At 35.9% G+C, this 17,514-nt stretch overlaps 1 long non-coding RNA gene across 3 annotated transcripts in view; it reads left to right on the forward strand.

Moving 5' to 3' along the window:
- LOC147912256 (uncharacterized) overlaps positions 1-17,514 on the forward strand; it is a 71,024-nt gene that overhangs the window by 40,481 nt on the left and 13,029 nt on the right. The window contains exon 6 of one of the 3 annotated variants that reach the window (XR_015550132.1): positions 7,841-8,594. The exons of the other annotated variants lie outside the window; for them this stretch is intronic. This is a non-coding gene — a long non-coding RNA (uncharacterized LOC147912256). Of the gene's footprint in view, positions 1-7,840; positions 8,595-17,514 lie in introns of those variants that run through there. 3 annotated transcript variants of the gene reach the window in all.

A 17,514-nucleotide genomic window follows, 5' to 3' on the forward strand; every position in this document is an offset into this window, starting at 1 on the left:
GAGCTGAAGAGGTCATACATCCTGTATCAGAAGTCCAACTCAATGTTTATTTAATGACTTCGTTAACCTGACCAAGCACATGTCTATGTGGGCGGGAACTTGCCTCTGGATTTCCATCTGGCAGCTCCTACAGTGAGCACTTAGGGTGCTGTAACCGCAACCCCAGAACATTTCTATTCCAGTGACCTGAAAAATTTAAACCACTATTTATAGATGCCTAACTTTAAACTTATATTGGAAGAAATTGTATCATTAATATAGAAAAGTCATTAATGTAGAAAACACAAATCAATTGTTAAATAATTGCTTTAGATAAAAATCCCATGTGGTCTGTATAATCCATATGAGTTGGATTTGACATCAGAAAGGTGATTTAAGAAAAACAGGTCAGAGAACAAAAGTGAAAATCATGATTTCTCATCATTTCTATGAACCAAAGTTCTCTCTTTTTGCTTATTCTACAAAGCTGTGGAAGCTACGAATGTGCATCAGTGACACTGAGAATTGGCTGGTTCCTGGATTTTACCCAAATGTCTCATCAATCAAGAGTCAATAATGGTACTAATCTCCTCAATGGCCAAAATGTTTCCCAAGATTGTGCATTACTATGTAATATATATTGAATGCCAAGATCTCTCCAAGGAAATAATGACTCTTTAGCATTTCCACAGAATAGGAAAGAAAAAACATACCATTCGATTGTACAAATGAGAAAATATAAACAAAGGGAGACTAAGGTAGTTTTCCAGAATCACACAATGAACACAAATTAGAAGGGCAGACGGGTCTCATGGTTTCTTCTTGAATCACTCACCCATTTCTTAATTTGTCTTTTGTAAGTAAACCTGTGTGGAAGTTTGTAACATAAACAAGAAAAAAAAATTTTGTAAAAGGGTGGGAAAAGATCTATTATGCAAACATGCATCAAAGGAATCAGGTGTGGCCCGTTGAAGAGGAACCCATTGATCTCATATGTATTCTAACGTCCTGTGCCATCCTCACCCGCCATATGGACACTCTCCTCACCTACCTTGGGCTCTGACATCCTACCCTAGGCTGCTCCCTCACAGGGCACCCTCCTGAGCCACTTACACGGTGACTGCTCAGGCCAAGCGCTTTTCCTGCGTGGATGCCTTCACCTTAAGTGAGGCCCCATGCCAGGCTGCCCTTCTATGAGGACATCCTCCTTATCCTGCGTGGACTCTGACTTCCCATGCCAGATCACTCTTCACATGGATGTCCTTGTCACCTTACAGGGACTCTGACAGCCTGCTCTGCCCACTTCCCCTACCCCTCTTTACCTCCTTCTGTAGACACCTACCTTTTGAGCTCCACGTAATAGCTTTAGGATGAAATTACGTAGGAAGAGGAGGGAAGAGAGAGGAATATGATTAAGGAGAAGAGAAAAAGGAAGAGAGAAAGGATGCTGCAATACAATTTTTGAAATTCTAGTTCAGATAATTGTTAATACCAGCATTTTGTCTGCCAGCTACAAATGCACAGAAGTTTGGCTTTGGACTCAGGGTCTTTCAAATATTTGTTCAGTTGTTTCAGCCTCAGATTCAGCATTTGGAAAGCTGAAGACCAAATGCATGCTTCATTTTAACTTTTGGTATCTCTGAACTTGTTTATCAATAATGATTATTTAATTATGTTCAGTACTGTTATGTTTAATCAGCATAAAAGTAGTAGATATAGGAATATGCCATTTGGATATTTGCTAATATCCTGTAGGGCAATATCTTATAATACTTTCAAGTATAGGTAAGAACTTGAGCTGTAACTTGAAACAAAAATCTCCTTATGTGCTTTATATGTTAAAACTGTATTATTTGGGTGTATATAAATTTGTATATTATTTCCACAACTAATGATGCTTGTGAAAGCTGCTAATTTATGTATAAATATTATTGAGAATTCTCAAATACAAAAGTATGACATGTTTTGACAATTAATATTAATATTGTGAAGTTTAGTGCTAAAAGACTGGGAGGACTTTATATTCTTTTTCAGCTTTATCTCCATAAACGTCAATGAAGCTTGAGCAATAATCTAAGATATAAGGATAGAGATTATATTATATCATTATTCTAATATTTTTGCTAACATTTATAACATTCAACAGAATAACTTTATAATTTAAGAATTATATTTCAAGTTTCACTATTTAATTCCACTAAGGCTTGAAATAAGGCAAATAAGTCCTGAAAAATAATTCCTAAGTGGATATTCTTCAAATCATAAGAGAACAATGTAAACTTAGACCCCTCAAAATGTGTTATAAGAAAGAAAAACTGCAAAGTCAAGTACGATAATACTCAAGATAAACCAATATTGACCAAGATGTAATGAAGCATACATAGACTTTAGAGATTTAAAAAGTGAAAATATTAGAGGAAAATAAGGCATCTCCCAAATACCTGACTTTTCCAAGACCTTTTGGTGAAAGTAAGCACCTATCAGCATCATTTTGTACCATAAATCCTCATTACACACTGCAGGAACAATCGAACAGTGGAAAGTGCTGAGAAATTATTGTTCCTGAACTATCAAATTCAAAATTGATTTTTGTTAAAAAATTGAATTTTTCAATAAAAATTCAGATCTATTTAAAATTCGTTTTATAATAGCGATTTTGGCTTCACTCTTCATTGGGCCATGTAATGTTTAGCTAAAATGTGTATTAGTGGTTTCACCTCTAAGTCACACCTTTGCTTGAAAAGAAATCTCGAAACATAGACAGATGCCTACAATTTTCTCACTTCACACAATTGTCCCTCACCCAAATGTGTGTTTATTAGAAAATTACATTGGATCAGTTTGGCTAAGCTCCTGAAATTTCTTAGATAAGTTATTTATTTTGCAAATTGTGGAAATGCAGGTGTCTTCTGAGGATCTATGGTACCTTCCAGTTCTAGTCCTCTCCCAGAGAATTTGTAACTTCTATAGAGTATATTGTTTTATGTTTTCATTGAAGCTTCACCCGACCCATAGGGCACAGTCAGGGTGATGCTGACACAATAGCCCCACTTTCCTCGTATTTTAAGAGTCACTTTCTTTTATTGCGTTTGGTTTCTCTGAACTCTTACCAATTTCTCTTGGGCTTTCCTAAATACATTAAGATATATAAAACACTAAACTATGATGTCTGAAACCCAACAAGTGAGAAAGTCATACTGGCTTCCTGCAATAAATGTACTCTAGAAGAGTTTATTTTAGATATCCTAAAAGAAATTTAAACCCTAAATCTCTTTTAAGTGACTTATTTTCTGAAATCTTCGTCATCGTGTATTCTTTGCAAATCATTCAGCAATTCTGTCCCTGAACTATTAATTTTTTAAATATTGAACACTTAATGAGTCACATAAAATTTATTGAACTTCTTTCTATATGTTATCTAACTTATTCATCACAGCTCTGCAGAGTCAGTACTATTAATATCAGTGTTTTTCAAAAGAGGAAATTGATGCTGAGTGGGGCTATTATGCCCCCAAATATGCTAGAACATGTAGAGCTGGGTTTGAACTTATAGAGTTTCCATAGCTCAGGCCTTTATTCATATGCTATTCCGAATATAGTTAGAGGAATCAATAAAACATTGCAGTTTACATAATGGTGACTCTTAACTCCAAATAATTAGATTCTGAATACCAAGAGGTCCCCGGTAAAGACTATGGTGACTACTGTGTGGTACTATGTGGTGTAGGATGAAGATACAGTCATGGAGGAAGTAGTTGGAACAAGGTGGGCGATAGCAATATTGGATGAATCTTAGAAACCTTTGCATAACTTAGATAGCTCATTAGTGTCTTGTGTTCTTGTTGTTGACTCTTAGAATGCCCACAGAAACTCAAAATGGAGGTTAAAGTAATAAGCTTCAAAATATGGGTTCTGAAGCCCAGCTATCTGAATTAAGATCTTGACTCTTACACTTTCCTTTGTCAAATTTCTTTAGTCAAATCTGATCTTTGTCAAATTACTTAACCATTCTGTGCCTTGGTTTCCTCATCTGTAAAATGAGGATAATAGAACCTATACCATAGTCTTGCTTTGAGGAGTAAATAAAATTAATACATGCACAATACTGAGGGTGATGCCTGATCCTGAACTGGTCTATAAATGTAAACTATTATTAAATATCAAAGAGTATATATTTTTGGAGCTGGCAGGAGGAGACTCCTCTGTTGTTTATGTTTAACGTATCCTCTCAAGGTTAATATATATGGCTGCACAACACAGCAAAATGTCCTTGAAGAAATTTATCTAGATTTCCACAAGAGATAGAATGCAACATCTACCCTGAGCAGGGGATGTGATTATATTTCCTCAGACAAACTCATCTTCGAGAGAGTTCCTTAGGGCTCTCTGTAACTGCTTAGTGTACCAGTTTTATTCCAGTTCAGTTTAAGAAGGCACGATGAGTTCCCATATTCAAAGATGAAGGGAATGCCTATTGGAGCTTTTGCACTGACTAATTAGTAGCTTCATTTCCTCTGGGAATTGTGAAAAAGAAAAAAAAAGAAAGAAAGAAAAATCTCGCACCAGCTTGTCCTCCATAGTTACTGCCTAGGGAAAAGTGTTTGTGCACTTGACAGCACAAAGATGACAAGGTTGATGAAGATGTGGGGAGGTGACAGTTCTGGTTCTGAATTTAGTCTAAGGTGCAATGATCTCAGGCAAGGTCTTCTAATTTTTCTTAAAGACTAAGAAAGATGTTCTTTTTATCACCACAAAGAAAATGTCTGATCGCAAATCCTAAGGATTCAGTTCTCTTCAGTAAAATGAACACATGCAAATTCAGGTGATGCATTTCTTTATTTCTTCATTTCCATTAGAAGATGTTTTCTTTCTACAGTGCTGTCAGGGATGCTATCAGATTATTAAGACCCAAGACAGGGTGGGACAGATGCAAATTTCTGGGAAGAAAAGGATAGATTGATAAATATATTTGATTTTATAAAGCAAAAGGCTGAGATTGTAAAACTGGGTGAAGGTTGGGCTGTGAAGTCCAGCAAAGGGGTATAACTAAGTCTATTGATGACCATCTCAGATCAGCAGGAAATAGTTTCAATATAATCGAATTCTAACCAGGATGAGGAGTTTGAGATCATAAATGGAAACTGACATTTATACACAAGGATGAATTTGGGGTGCTGTGTAGAAGAGTATTTAAGATGGATACTTAATTAATTCTTTTTTGGCCGTTCTTCTTTTTTAATAGAAGCAGTTAAGCTTTATGTTTATTTTTGAAAGCTACTTTAGCCCTGTCCCACAAGTTTCCATATACAATATTTTTATTTTCATTGACTTCTAAATCTTTTCAAGTTTTCATTCTGATTAATTTGTTAACTACTGCTATTTGGAAAATGTTCTAAAATATACAAAAATATGCCCTTTCTTTAACGGTTGTTGTTGTAATTGTTGGTATTTACTATATCAATGATGATGATTTTCACTTCAATTCTTCTCTTGCCGAAGGTCATGGTCTGTATGATACAGGACTTGCCATATGTCTTGATAGGTTGTCAATTTTCATAAATGCTCTGCGTCTGCTGAAGAGGAATGCTAATTTTATAAGGTTCTATATATGTCTATTTTACCAAGCTACTCCACTACGTTGTCAAATCTTTTCCATATTGCTATTAATTTTTGTTTGCTTCGAACATTGATTAATGAAAGAAGAGTTTACATTGTCTCACTAAAACTGTAAATCAGTTAAATTTTCTTTACATTTTGTCAGTTTTTGCCTTATGTATTTAGAGCCTATATTATTATTTCCAATGAGTTTAGAATTGTTTTAACTTCTGGTGAATATGTGCTTTACATTATGCATTGAGAGTCAGTGTCCCTACTATGTCACAACATAACTACATCAGCTTTCTTTTGTTTAGTGTTTCCTGGTATACCATTTTTCATTCTTTTACTTTAAAACTTGTTGTAATGTTTTTAGAAGTAGCTGTTACAAATAGCATAGAGCAAGGTTTTCTATTTTTATTTCCAATTTGACTATCTTTGTTTATTAATACGTAACTTGAGTCAATTTACTTTCATTGTGATTTTTGATATATTTTGAATTATTTTTGCTATATTCTGTTTGTATGCTTTTTTTTGTCATTTTTTTCACTTCCTCCCTTCCTGGGATTATTAGTAATTATTAATGCTGGTGTTGCTATTGTTGTTGTTGCTATTGTTATTATTATTATCACCCTTTCTTAAACCAACTTTGGCTTGGAAGTTTCATTATTATAATTTAAACAAAGTTAATTTAATGTTTAAGTTTATTCTCTTTCTGAATAATACAAGGGTTAAGAATATTTAAATTCTAACCACACTTCCACACACCATATAGGTTAATCTTGTGCAGGATTTTTATCTCTTTTTCTTTATTCCATGAATTAAGCACTGTTATTATTTTATATACTAAATGTTTTTTTAGATTATCCAAATATATACCAATATCTTTTCCCATCATTCTTTCTTGCTACTCAGATCTTCCTTCTGGAATAATTTTCTTTTAGAATTATACCCAAATTATATCTTTTAGAATTTCCCTTAGTAAGATTCTATTGTTGGTAAGATTCTTGTTTGTTGTGCAGCCTATATCTAAATAAATATCCTGTATCTAAATATCTAAATTTTTGTTTAATTTCTAGGAAACTCTCTCTTTAAAACTTCTCTCCCATTGTCTTTATCCTCTCTTCCTAGATAACTGATTAGATATATGTTATACCTTTTCATTCTATCCTCCATGACTTTTAGCCTACACCGTGTTTCTCTCTGATGCATTTTGTATAATTTCTGTTGATCTAACTTACAATTTACAAATTCTCTGTTTTTATTCACCAAATCTTCTGTTTAACATTACCTTTGATTATGAAACATTACTTTTAATTATTTAACTTTATTTTGAATTAATTTTTTTGATATTTATATTTTTACTCCTGGAATTCTATTTGGGTTCATTAATACTAGAATTAACAGGTTGACTGTGGTATATACATACAATGGATTAATACACAATAATAAAAATGAGTGTATTATAGTTATAACTGTGAACATAAGTGGATTTCAAAAATAATAATTTTGAGCAAAATAAGAACACAATCAAATGAATAAAGTGCAGTTCTATGTGTGCAGAGTTCCATATAATCAAAATTTAATATTATATTATTTAGGAACAGTAAGTAAAATTAAAGGGATAATTATTCTATAAGTCATGGTCGTGGTTACTATGGTGTGAAGGGAAGAATTTTGATCACACAAGCATCCTCTTAGGTTCTGGAAATGTTTTCTTTCTTAAAAATTGGGTGGCGGTTACATAGATACGGACATATACTTTTTATATACTCTTAAACACAAATTCTATTTCATTCTTTTTTTTAATCTTTCTGGTTTTGCTTGATAAAATCTTGTTTGTCACTCCTGGTCTACATTCACTTTTTTAAAAAAAGCATTTAAATGTACATACTCCAAAATCTGTATCGAGTAGTTGGAATGTCTCAGCTCCTTGGTTGTCTACTTCAGCCGTGTGTTCTTTCTGCTGACTCCTCCTCATGTTGACGTATTTCTTTCTGTACTGTGAGTTCACATCCAGCTGGGCTTTATCTTTTTGTGTCAGGTGAAGTCTGAGTAGTTATGAGTCCTTGATGGGGATCTACCGACACAGGGCAAACTTAAAGTTTTTAACTTATACTTGCAAGAAATATAAATTAATTCCATATCGGCATGAAGGCAAGCCCAAATTATAAATTGTTAGGGGAGAGATTTTTCTATTTTATTTTATTTTTCCACCAGAGTCTTCTCTAAGACAGATAAGTTTCTTGTCACGTCTCCTTTCTAGCACGTGGATTGTCCCCGGTCCATCTACGCTCTGAGGTTGAAGGCCTTTGAATGCCCCAACTTTGTTCAAGTGATTGGTCTCATCTTTCCACGTTTGGACCCTGACGTCATCTTTCTTCTCTGGCTTTGCTTTTAACAATCACAATTCTAGATTATTTGGAAGAGTAAGTACCCTAGGACTATGGCGGCTTCAATTCAGCTTCCCAGTTTGGCATCCTAAAATCTTTTAATTTTCTAACAAAAATGTCTGGACTATTTACTTTCCTCTATTTATTTAAAAAGCGTATTTATTTTTATTTTATCCAGCATTTCTAGGTATTTTGTAGCAAGAAGGTTTTTAATATCTAGTCCCAAATAAACCATAAATAGAAGCTAAGATGGTATTAAAGATGCCCTTTCAGGTCTGAATTTGCCCATTGAAAGCTGTGGCCATGTGTTAGTACACAACTGCAGGATGAGCACGGGATATGCCCTAAAGTCTGACTATAGGTTATATCTATGGCAAAAGGGATCCTCATGTCTCTGAGATCCAGCTAGATTTTAGAGTCCCCAGCCCACCTGACAAGAATACTAAATAGAGCTTTATATGTAATGTATAAAAGTCTCACCATAAGATTCATTTAAAAAGATGTGACATTATAGATTCTGTCATTAACTACAAGAGGCTGTTGTTATATTCCCATAGGTTATCTCTTAGGAGTTCAATTTTATTTTCCAGGGAAAATATATGACACAGTCCCGTTATCTTCGTCTACCATGTGATATGTTTTGTATCATATATATGTAATATATTACATATATGTTATATTTCTGTATTGATAACTTTGAACCAGCTCATTTTTATGGAAAATAAAATTAATCAAATCCATAATTCTGTGCTTTAACTCTTATTAATAAAAATAACCAATTACTTTCAATGTAGCAGTGTGTTGCCTCCTTTTGGTTGAAGATGCTGAATTACCTGGAGAAGATAGGATCCTGGCTGGGAAAGAGCTAAAGAAGTATGTAGCTCTTGTACTTTAGTGACCTAGTTGTTAGCTTGGACACAAAAAGTGGTTGTTGCGGGGTGAGAGATAATTGGATGACTTTTAATGGGCCGGGGATTGTAAGGAACAGAGAACATATCATAATGTTGATCCTAGGTGGCAGAGACCCTAATATCTGTCAAGCCACAGCAGCACAGTTGTGTCTTCAATGTCTGGCTACACATCTGATTCACCCAGCACACTTATTAAAAATACAGACTCTACTTTGGGACTTCAGTAGAGCAGCTCTTGGCCAGGGCAGAAGAATTTGCTTGTCAATTACTCTCGTGGTGATTTGGACATGCAGACTAGATAGGAAACCATCTCTGTGCCTGAGGGACCTTGCCAGATGCCAAAGGTCCCAGAACTTGCTGCTCTCCATGATTCCAATATAGTAGGTTCACAGCCCTGGATTTTGGAAACTTTGAGAAGATTAACAGGCCCTGGGAATCATGAGCACATCACTTACCAAGAGCCCCAGGGGCTGCAATTAACTCCCCCTATGGTACTGCCATAGTCTGCTGTTTATGCCTCTGTGACATCAGGAGCTGCGGTTTGCCTTGGTTACAGTCCTGTGTGTACTTCTTGTTCTCCCTCTGCATTGGCTGAACTTGTAGACAGCAGAATCCAGGTCTCATTAAAAATTTAATCCTCAGTAAGAATTCTAAACTGAATTGAATTTTAATTAACTGTTGCCATTTCCCCGGTTATCCTCACTCCATATTCTGACTGAGGATATGTCCTGTCAACTGCAAAATATGCCGTTGCAGGCTCCTTTCAGGAAGTTACATCATTCACTATTTTCTGCTGCTTCTGCAAGCTTCGTGGAGTGGCACTGTATTTTTTTAGTCTACGTTGACAGCATACAATATAATGCTTCATTTAGGATGGGTTTTTATGGGGCCTGTCAAGATTTGACTGTGTTTTGCATAGTAAACCTAATATTAAATGACAAAATGCATCATAGAAGATACTTCACAACCATTAAGGTGAAAGGTGTGAATGTGTAGAAGATTACTATGCATTGCAAATAGTGGAGCAGCTAAGATAATAAATAAAGTATAATTGAAATCCAGGGGGCTTTGAATATTAGTGGTGTAACAACTCCGATGTAGAGTGTGTGTTAGAATTGCCGTAGGACGATTGGCTGCAACTCTTGTGTGTTGGTCTATTTGCACAGCAAGTGATATGCTGAACTTAATAACCCGCTGTTCTATTTTGTATTGAAAAAATAAGATGGAAGCTAAGTCACAATTGCTTTGGGCAAGTGTCTTATAAAAATGTTTGTGTTTAGAAGTGAGCTAATTTGATTAGAGAACCATGAAATCTGCTCAACAGTGTAATGAAACATCAACAAAATCTAAACTGGCAAAAACCCAAGACTTTGAGAATTAATGAATATTCAATATTGACATGCTCTGAAAATAGATGTCTTAAATATGAGGGAGAAAGGAGGGCAAGAGAGAGACAGAGAGAGAGAGGTTCTATAGCATTTGAGATCTTTTTATTTCTGTCAAATAATGATGAATGAAAGGCTCTGTCGGCATGTACTTCATATTTATCAGATGCAGATGCAAATAAGTTTTATGACAAATGAAGAAATGGTAGCTGCTTTTAAAAAAGTAAAGTGAATGGGGAAGACCTTACTTATATCTATAAAACCAATTGCTAAAAACACGAGAATAAGTAGACAGCTAGAGTATACTTGCCTTGTTAGAAGTCAAACATTGATCTGGGCCATCAACAAGTTATAAATACATAGAAAAATTTCCTCCATTCATCTTATTAAAAGAAAAAAAAAGAATAACATCTCTCAACACCTCAAAAATAAATAAAGAGAAGAGAGGAAGAAAAAGACAGCATTTAAATATATAACACTGTTTAGCCAGTAAGACAATGAAACCATTGCTCATTCAATTGCCTACACAAGACAAAGATTTTTATGTACAACCCAGTTAATTTATGTCCTGGCTCGCTTTCAAACAACACAGGAATCTACCATAGCTCAGTTCCTGGCTAGACACTGATTTTTAGACTCTCCTTCATTTCTAGATGGCAAACTGGTTTGAGTAACAGTAGGATTTGTTTAGGTGAAGGATGAGGTATGGCAGAGTAGGGGTAGAACAGAGACATGGTAATAGATATGCTATTAAAGTGGCCTAAATTAAACAAGTCTTTAACTCAGCAAACATTTATTAGTATCTTTTAGATATACAACACGGTGCTAAGCCTGGCGATTTACAAAAGTGAATCAAAAGCTGGCCCTGCCCTTAACGATCTTAAACTGCAGTGGAGGAAAAAATTTACAGACATAAATAGTTAAGAGGGAAGGAATTTCTGTCAGGGAAATTATCTCTTTGGTAGAACAAGTTCATTCTTTCTGTTGACAAGATTCAAATCTATATTTCTCATCCTGTGTTCTCAGCTGACCATGAGTTTGGTTCTGTACTAGCAAATGCTATCTGGACATTTGCAATTTCATGTCCAAAAATGACCCTTTTACCTGTCTTTCCTACTCCCATAGAATTGGCTTTATTCTTAACCTTCCTTATCCCCCCAAAAGCAATCGGTTCCTCGAGAACTCAGGTCTGATATCTTCAAATACTTTGTTTATCCCTAGATTGACTACATGTCCCTGTTTTATGGTGGCAATCCTGGTATACATCTACTGTCTTGCCTTAAGTATTAATGGAACTTTTGTCACTTCCAAAAATTTCCTGCTTTGGGTGATAAATTTTATGATTATTCTCTGTATCCCTCTTCTCATGTTACTTATTCAGTTCTCCATAATTGAAAGATCCCATGCAATCATCCTTCTTCACCTATCAACACCACTACTTAGACTTATATCCGTCTTTTTCCAGATATCTTTAAACTTTCTTTCCATCTTTAGGTCTTTTCCATTACCAGCCCACCCTGAACAATAAAAGAAATATCCTTAAATTGTATTTTCAATGTGCCCTGATCATACTCAAACACATTTTTCTAGTCCTTTTATTTCTGTCAACCAAACTCTCAAGTTCTCTTGATTTAGGGGCTCTATCATCAGGCCTTCTCCTGGTGATTCAACTTTCTCACTTTCTTTAATGTTTCTCTCTAGTCTCGTCAGGCTACTTCCACATTTTCGCTGGACACAACTTGTTCTTTCCCATATCATTCCCATACCTCATTGACCCAGGTATCAGTCATGGTCCTTGCAGGAGATGGATGGTACATTCTACCAGCTAGGTTAGAGTAAACTTAGTTAGTGGACTGTGTATAAAAGCGTGTGCACAGCTTAAGGAATCTAACAATTGAATCCTTGGGCTAGTCATAGTGGGGAGCTATCAACATCCCTCTGTCTGAAGGAGTAAGAGGATGGAGCATTTGCTGGAATGAGAGGGGATAGGTCTTCGGGGAAGGCCACTTAATAAGAGCTGTGGGATTTTATAGAGGGGCACAGCCATCCCCTGGAGAATTACTAGAGGAGAGAGAGCTGGGGAAAGAACTTCCAAGACATCCTTCTCCACACCCCTGCTTATTTCATGCTGGTGCCCTTTAATGGCCAAGCCCAACCAGAAATCAGAGGTGCGAGGGAATAGATGTAGTCCATACAGGTTAGCTGCTGGAGCACAGGCTGGGGTGAAAAAGCTAGAGTGTGAACCCGAAGGAGTAAATAGAGGATATCTAGCACAGTTCCTCTCTCCTACTTAGTAGAGCCCTATCACGTATGATTTTGGCATAGAGAACCTGAATCGACAAACATCCTAACGCCAGGTTAATAATTTGCATCTTTTCACCTATTCACATATTTTATTTGCCCATTGACTCATATTTGCATTCATGCTAATTGGCTCAGGAGTCCAATTAGAAAACCACAGAAACTGGAACCGAGACATTGAAATCTGCAGGTTTCTCTGGAAAGGCGAAGGAATTGTGGAATATGATTTAATTGGTGGAGGGGCTGTATGCATCTTTGCCTTGTTCTACATTTGGAGAAAAGGCCACTTACATTTATGCTTATTATTTAAGAATTAGTCAGCAGTATATTATCAAAGGCATTGTGATTCAGCAACTTCTTTGGTCATTTTCCATGGATGATGGAACACGAAATGGAGTGGGAGGCAGCTTCTTTTAATAACCACATTTGGTAATGGGGCTATAGATGGGAGAAGTGGGAATAATTGGCTCACTAGTTTTGTGGTCTCTTTACAGAAATGATTTTCCTATTAATTACTTAAAGGCAAGGAGAGGACTGGTGGAAAGGTAGAGAAGGACAACACAAGTCTCATGTACATTTTCTGTTTGTCAGCCAATATCCATGCCCCCCCTTTTTTTTTTTGGCGAGGAAGTTTGGCCCTGAGCTAACGTCCGTTGCCAATCCTCGTCTTTTTGCTGAGGAAGATTAGCCCTGAGCTAATATCTGTGCCCATCTTCCTCTATTTTGTATGTGGGACAACGCCACAGCATGGCTTGATGAGCAGTGCATAGGTCTGCACTCGAGATCTGAACCTGCAAACCCCTGGCCGCCAAAGCAGAGCATGCGAACTTAACCACTACTCCATTGGGACAGACCCCATTCCCCTTTTTTCTTGATGAAAATATCACCCCATTTTTGTTGGAGTCTTCTCCTTCCCCATACAGCCCGTATATTTCAGAGGAAGTTGAACCTCTCCTCAACCATAGAAGTAAAGCCTCATTGGCTTAAGATAATCTGTACATCTCTTTCTCTGGCCAGGGTGATTGATTCAGAGCCTATGTCCCACATATGACCAAGGCATTGAGAAGTGACTTTTCCTAAGATTTCTGGAAAAGATGCTTCTTTATTCTTCTCTATGTGACATGAATGAGAAAAAAACGAGGCCTGGGAGGCTCTGAGAGCCAGTGTAGGGCTACAAGGAGAGAAAATTGTTAAGAATGGAGATAACACCAAGGAGGCAGAAATGAGAGTTAGAGAGAGGAAGGGGTTCTGTTCACTCCATTTGATCTACCATAGCAAGCTTCTTCTGAAAGTAGAAAAGGAAGTTGAGTATATTTTGGTCACATAAGCCAACACATTTCTTTTGCAGTGTGAGCTGTTTTGACTTGAGTTTTCTTTTACAGAAAACAAAAGATTACATGCTGATATAAAGAACAGAACCATAATAACAACCTAATTTCCAGTGTCTTCCTCCCTCAGTTTGGTCTATGGTTTATTTAATATAACTTTTTAAAATGTCTGTGAACTAATTAATCCTAGTCTGCCTTTTAAAATAGTGCTATGTATCAGTTTTTAATATAAGAACCCTTTTGAATTTTGCTCAAATCTCCTATTAGTCTTTCACATATCTACAGACATTTGTAAACACCAATTATTTCTGTTACACAGTATCTAGGACAGACTGTTCCTGTGCAGATTACATTAAGTTATCACCAGTTTTGCTGTGATATATATAGAAACAGGATAAAGATAGGGATGGGTGCTAAGAAAATTAGTTGGAGTTGATATGAATTGTGTTGGCTAAATAGAACTTTTACAAACCTGCCTCTCTTAACAAACATTTGGCAGTGTTATCCATGGAACTAATGCTTTTAAATTTTAAGAGTCACTTTGGTATTTCTTTAGCTAAGGGATGATGCATTCTTTGAAGAGAAGGAGATGCATGAAAGAGGGTATTTATTGATGTTGGTCACCATACGGAATCCATAAGTCCACAATGGACTCTCTATTCCTTTGAAAGCTGGACAAGTTGAAAAATAAAATCTTTCAGTGGGAACAAAACGTATAGGATTTATAGAAAAAAAGCCCAATTCATTTGTATACCCTAATTAAACTTTCTACATATTACCATAACCCACAATCAAGATATATTCAGCTCATAATTTGAGAAGTGAGTATTGTTAGGATGAATAATAAGCAGTAATTCTCATTTGCTAACATAAAATATTTTTTTAAAGTATTTGTATCCTCCAAATGACTGAGCAGTTTTATATCAACTATGACACATTTAACGGCAAGAATCTTTTAGCAAATTCATATAAGTAAGTTTATTAACTTAAAAATGTATAATAAAAATTTTAGTTCACAACAAAGATCACTTTAATTTATTAAACTTAATTAGGATCTCTAAATATAATAATATATACTGCTCCAACAACCAACAATTAGGCAAAACTATTTCTGAATGTTTGGTCAATTACTTGCTAATCTGCAAAGTTCAGTAATATGGCCTCCTGCCATAGTAAATTGATGTTTCAACGTAAAATAGATGATGCATTCTTTTGGAAATTCCTTTTACAACACAATTAACCTCTTCACCTTTTAGAAAACACATTGTTAGCATACTGGGATGCTATTTAATTTGAAATGCTTTATATGGTCCTGATCAGTGCCAAAGAATACTTTAAATTTCCCAGAATTTATTTTACATTAGTTAGTTAGGCTTTCAGCTACTAATTACACCATATTTCAGTTTTTATACAATCCTGTGATCCAGTGTAGAATAGTAATGTGATAGGACTAACTGCGGGGTGTTCTGGTGGTGAAATCTGCATTATCAGATGTTGGAGGGCTGTTTAAGGAAAAACCAAAAGAAAGTCACCGGGAACAACTGTAGGACTTATCTTGGATGGAACTCCTATTACAAAAGACAGGCCAGGCTATTTCTCCTCTAGAAAACATTTCATTCAAGAAGTAATAAAAATGGTTTACAAGCACAGTATGAATAATGAATGAAGAAAATCACAAGCAGGAAAAGCATTAATACAACAGTAAGCATTCATACAGCTTTAACTGTACACTGTATTATTTTAGAGCTTACATGAAAATTGTAAGTGATCTTAGAGGTGATTCACTGCTACCCTCCACCCATGCATCAGATTGTGTTATAACAATGCTGTTCAGTGGAAGGCCAGCTGTGCTTGAACACCTCCAGGGACAGGAAACTCATTACCTCACAGGGCAGCTCCTTACCTCGGTCGTGGCATATTCTTTTACAATGTCATAAGCTGTATACAAGTATGTTACCTTTCTTTGATTGCAAATTAAAGGTAGAGACTAAATCTTATTCATATTGTTATCCTATTATAATATCTAGCACAGGGCTATCCATATGAAAGGTGCTCAATTAATAAGTGTGATTTGATGATGAGATAAGGATGGATGTCTATACCTCATAGCCCCGAAAAAAAGGCCTAGTGGTGATCCCTTTCAAAGAATCTCCAAAACTATTGTACACTAGCATCCTGCATACATGTGAGCAAAAATAATAGATAACCAACACGTGTTTTTATTTTACTCCACTGCCAATGTGATTTTATTTCATGGATTCGCTTGTTGCTGATCGTTTTGCTGATGCTTATATTAAATGCATCTGAAATAGATGAATTGTCTCACAAAAACTTTATTTTATATCATGTTGGGGAGGAAAACACCAACTGAGATGCTGGTCATAAAAATTCATTGTTTCAGCAGCTGTTTGGTTGTAAAATTATTGTACTAAAAGCTTATAAATATGTACCACATGTCCATTTGGAGGGAAAATAGCACTTTATGGCTTTTTATCACTTTTTAAACACGATTTTCAGTAATGAGTTAAATAATTTTTTTTAAGAAAAAAAAACCTCTTATAAATTTGCTCCAGAATCACACTGTCTTGTTATAGCGGGGCGAAAAAGAAACTGGCCCAGAGTCCAAGGACTGGATTTTGAGTACTGGTCTGCTGCTTTTTTGTCATGTGACCTTGGAAGATCATTTAGCTTTGCAAAGATTCCGTTTTCTTAAGTGTAAAAATGATGAAAAACTACACGTTCTGTCTACTTCAAAAGGTAGTAGAAGGATCAAATAAAATGTTGGGCTGAAAAGTGCTTTGTGGAATGGAAAGCCCTATTTAAATATGAGAGGGTGGAATCACAGGAGAGGTTTAGAACCCCATTCCTCCACCTCTAGATTTGGGGACTGTAGGAAGATCGACAGGCATGTTCTAGATATTATAGCCTTAGACACTGCCCAGTCACTGCCAGACTTGGTGGACTAGTGCTAAAGTAGTCAGCAGAAATAAATATGGAAGGCACAGTAGCTCTAATGCCACTACTGAATCAAATATGGCGTATTTCAGAGTAGTATCAACTAATTCTAACTTTCATAAGAGCCACATGTGCATCAAAATCCACAGTAGTAAAATTTTTAAATTTAAAGGCTATACATTTCAGTAAAACAATTCCTTTATTTTGTCAGAATTATCTCTCCAGTGGCTCAAATATTCACGAAGTGTGTCTTAAATAGCTACAGAATCCCTACCTCACACCATACACAAAACTTCACTCAAAATGGATCCATAGGCTAAATATAAGAGTTAAAACTATGTAACTCTTGGAAGAAAATATACAGATAAACTTCATGACCTTGGATTTGGGAATGGATTCTTAAATATGACAGCAAAAGCACAAATAACAAAAGAAAAAAATAGGTAAATTGGACTTAATCAAAATTAAAATTTTGCAAGGCAGCCCTGATGGCCTAGTGGTTCAAGTTCAGCACTCTCACCACTTTGGCAGCCCAAGTTCATTTCCCAGTCACGGAACCACATTGCCTGTCTGTCAGTTACCATGCTGTGGTGGCGGCTCACATAGATGAACTGGAGGGATGTACGAGTAGGATATACAACCATACACTGGGGCTTTGGGGAGGGGC

Source organism: Ceratotherium simum, chromosome 38 (genome assembly GCF_057802395.1).
Source record: "Ceratotherium simum simum isolate JZ-2026a chromosome 38, ASM5780239v1, whole genome shotgun sequence".
In the NCBI taxonomy this organism is placed as follows: domain Eukaryota; kingdom Metazoa; phylum Chordata; class Mammalia; order Perissodactyla; family Rhinocerotidae; genus Ceratotherium; species Ceratotherium simum.